The sequence below is a fragment of the Suricata suricatta genome, chromosome 8 (assembly GCF_006229205.1).
Source record: "Suricata suricatta isolate VVHF042 chromosome 8, meerkat_22Aug2017_6uvM2_HiC, whole genome shotgun sequence".
NCBI lineage: Eukaryota > Metazoa > Chordata > Mammalia > Carnivora > Herpestidae > Suricata > Suricata suricatta.
In genome coordinates, this window is record NC_043707.1 from 37,916,520 (window position 1) to 37,920,415 (window position 3,896).

At 59.8% G+C, this 3,896-nt stretch overlaps 1 long non-coding RNA gene across 1 annotated transcript; it reads left to right on the forward strand.

Moving 5' to 3' along the window:
- Window positions 1–1,790: 1,790 nt before the first annotated feature.
- On the forward strand, window positions 1,791–2,990 carry LOC115300298. Its single transcript, XR_003912590.1, has 2 exons — window positions 1,791–1,843; window positions 2,846–2,990. It is a non-coding gene; the product is annotated as an uncharacterized LOC115300298 (long non-coding RNA).
- The last annotated feature ends 906 nt before the right edge of the window (window positions 2,991–3,896 follow it).

Here is a 3,896-nt window from a genome sequence, read left to right on the forward strand (position 1 = left end):
GGGGCGTGGAGGGAGGGACCTGGGGGAAGCACGAAGCCCCACCAGGTTGTAGGTCGAGGGAGGGTGCCCTGCTGTGATCTGCTTGTAAAGACCAACCAGCACTTACCCTGAGTCCCACTGACATGACCCAACCAGGGCTCAGCAGAGGCCCTGGCGAATGCCTCTCCCCAGGCAGGGCTGTCCCCACACAGGGGGACACATCTGTACCTCCTGTCCCTTGCCTGGGAGGTGGGCACGGGGCATGGAAGAGCTCCATTTGTCCCAACACTTAGGGACCAGGTCTGAAAACCCTTCTCTGCACAGCTGGGCTCCAGGGCAGCCCGAGTTCCACAGTGAGGGGGAAGCATCAGTCCTGACAGAGATGGTTCCTCTTGTCAGGCTGGGTGCCCCTTATGCACACTGCCTAGGGAGGGACTGCCTCATGAGTGTCTCCTCCAGCCAGCCAGCCATCCATCCACCAATCCAACCATCCATCCATCCATCTACCCACTATCCATCCATCCATGCATCCACCCATCCATGCATCCACCCCCCCACGCTCCATCCACCCATCCATCCAACCATCCATTTATCCATCCATTCACCCTCCCATCCACCCACCCCCATTCATTCATCTATCCATCCACTCTCCCATCTATCCATCCATCCAGGGCCTCCAGGGGACCATGCAGCCAGGCCGTTCAGGCCAGGGCTTCCCTGGGAGGCTTGTCACCACAAGCGGATGTGGGAGGAAGGGTCAGGAGCCCCCCAGGCCCCGGCGGAGGTCAGCACCTGCCAGGGCCACAGGACAGGCTCTTGAACCATGCCACTGCTCACCTCCCTTTGGGTCCCATGATCCTGGGGGGCCAGGCCCACCCAACCCTGCCCTGGGCAGCCCTCTGCACCATCTCTTCCTCCACCTGGCTCTTTCTTTCTTTTTGGTCGTCTGCTTGATAACACCCCCAAAATGGTGCTTCCCAGCCCAGAAGGAGAGGATTTCTTTGCCTGTCTTGGCACAAAGGCTGGATGACCTACCCCTGGTGTCCTCGTGTCCAGGGAGGGGGCGTGTTGGGCATATAGAGAGACCCACACCCTGGCAGCTTCCCCACTTGCTCCTCTGGGTCTTGGCCCCCAGCCCACCTTTACCTGACCAGGGGCTGAGCGGCCCCCGTCCCTTGGCAGTCCTTCCATCTGTGAATCTGCAAGTGTCCCCCACAGTAGCAGTGAAAAGCTTTGGGAAAGCTGGGGGCAGAGGCTTGTGGGGGGACCCTGCCCCTCAGCATCCCCAGCCTGAGCCCCACAGTCAGTTTCAGACTAACCCCTTGAAGGCCACGCTGAGCCTGGGCCATGGATTTCTAGGAGGGGAGGCCGGCCAGCCTTCCTGCCCTCGCTGGCCAGGGAAGGGTAGAGGAGGGAACTCAGGGTCTCTCCAGGTCTTGGAACCCGGAGGGGTGGGTCAGGAGGGGAGCCCCCCAGCCCAGGCCTGTGCTCACGTGACCAAACTTAGGCACACTTAGGCCTTGCTCACTGGATAGGGACTCTCAGGAAAGGATGGCATCTCCGGTCTTTGTGGTAGGTTTTCGGAGCTAGGGCCGGACACACAGCAGCCATGCAAATATTTAATGCCCCACCAAGGAAGATCCACGGCGGCAAACAGGCTTGGAGGGAGATGGCCTACACCATTAGCCATTAAGGAGCTGCAAGCAAACCCCAGGAGTGATTATGAGAGCATCACTGACCAGGCCAAGCCCCGCCCGCCCCCCTCCCTTACAAAAGCTCTGGGAGGACCCAGTCCTTCCCACAGAGCGGCCTGATGGTCCGCAGAGACTTCAGCTTGGGAGAGAGTTCCCCCGCCCTCCTGCTGGTGAGTTTGAGGCTAATCACTCGGAATGTTCTGGTTTGGAGCCACAGAATGCTGGCGCTGGGCCTCAGGAGCCTTTTGGCCATCGTCTGTTCTGCAAACAGCTTATGGATGCAGGTGTGGGGGGGTGAGGAGGCCACAGAGCAGGCTGACACCCCGGGGTGCTGAGCCCAAGCCCCCTCCCTCCCAGGCTGTGGCCCCGCGCCACCACCCGGCCTCCAGCCAGGATACTCACCCAGTGGTTTCCCGTGGGCTTCCCTCTGTGTGCCTGCACATGAGCCAGACCCAGTCGGTCATCCACTGGGCCAGGCCCGCGGAGGGGGGGGGGTGGATCTGACCCACAGCTGCCTCAGTCTTCCCCAGTCCTGTGTGCTCGTCCCGGCCAGGCCAGGGACACCAGGGAGGGATGGGAGGTCCCCTCGGACATGGCACCCCTGCTCGCCTCCTCCCTACAAACCCACACCTCTGGAGTTCCGCTCCTCCCGTGAGGCCTGAACGTGGCCCTCGGAGTCCAGGCCCACCACCAGGGTCCGTTGCTGGGCCGTGTGAGTCACAGATGTTTTCTGGGCCCTGAGTCCCCGCGAAGGACGAGGCGAGTGCCCAGTGGCTGCGGTGGGAGCGGGGCAGTGTGGGAAGGCAGACACCTGCCATTGTCCCCTCATCTGTCTGGAGCCTGGGGCCCTGCGTGGTCACCAGAGCGCGGAGCAGCCAGGCGGGCCTTGGGCCAGTAAACTCCTGTCCCGTCAGGCCACCTAGATGCGGGTCTGCTAGAGCCATGGGGGACAGCGGAGCGTGTGCAAGGGGCCAAACTTCCCCAGGGAAGCATGGGGCATGATGCCCCTTCATGTCCCTTGGGAGGATCCCTCAGCTAGATAGGGGGAAGGCCTCACCCACTGGAACCCTCTGTGCTGGGGCATTGGCAGGGGTACCCATGGGGAGAGAGCTCTTCCTGTCTGTGGCAGCCGGGGCTTTGCTGAGTTCCTGTATGTGGCCCTGGCTGTCCAGGTCCCACCTCGTCCTGGATCTTTCCAGCAAAGCCTGGGGTTGCCCTGGGAGGACTGAACCCATGGTTCTGGAGTCCACATCCTGCACCCTGCTGACAAGAGTGTTTCTTTAGAAAAATGTATTAAACTTTCTTTGTATTACCAAAGGAATCCATGTTCACTTTAGCACAAAGAGACAATTGTAGTCACTCTGGCAATGAGAACTTAGAGGGTCCTGAGCATATATTCGTGGCTTGTACAAAGAGGCAGGGGGGCCTTTAGAGGTTAGTGGATAAGGATGTGATGCCCGGAGCCATGGCAGTCACCTTACAAACATGAAGACCAATTCTGAGAACTGAGGCCAAGTGAGGAATACAGAGCAGAGAAGAGGAGGGATCTCAAGTCCTGTGATGTCACAGAATCACTGAGCACCCCAACCCAAACATCCTGTCATGTGACACCGTACACTTTAAAGCCATTTCAAGCTGGCTCTTCTGTACTTGAGCCAAAGGCATCCTGACTTGTTTACGTCCTTGTGTATGCACATGCAAGGACTTGTGTATCCACATGTCCCTTCTTAACATTCACAAGTGGCCAAAGGACTACTTCTTGGGCAGAGCAGGCTGGGAAAAGGCAGCTTTAGGAGAGGAAGTGACAGAAAGAGGGGCCAGAGGGGCTGTGACCGGTCCCACGGGGCAGACGCCACGCAGCATGCTCTGTGGGTGATGTCCCCTCCTTGTGGCTGCAGGACCCTGTGGGGTGGGCCCCATGGCCACGCACCAGCTGCGCCTATGCCTGGGGTTCCTCCCACGCTTTCTCCAGGAGCTGGGCCAGCGCCGGGTTAGCCCCATGGGGTCAGCCGTCCAGCTGACGGCCTCTTTCCCACAGAACAAGGAGGGGCTGAGTGAGCGGAGCTATTTTTAATGTTCTCAGCCATCGGAGTTGCTACCTTCATTTGTAAGACACAGTTTACGCTCCTTAGAAACTTGAGCCTGCCCAGGAGCCCCTGGGTAGCTGCCAGCACAGTTTGCCACCAGCCCCCAGCCTTCCTCCTCTCTGAAGGGAGGAGTGCA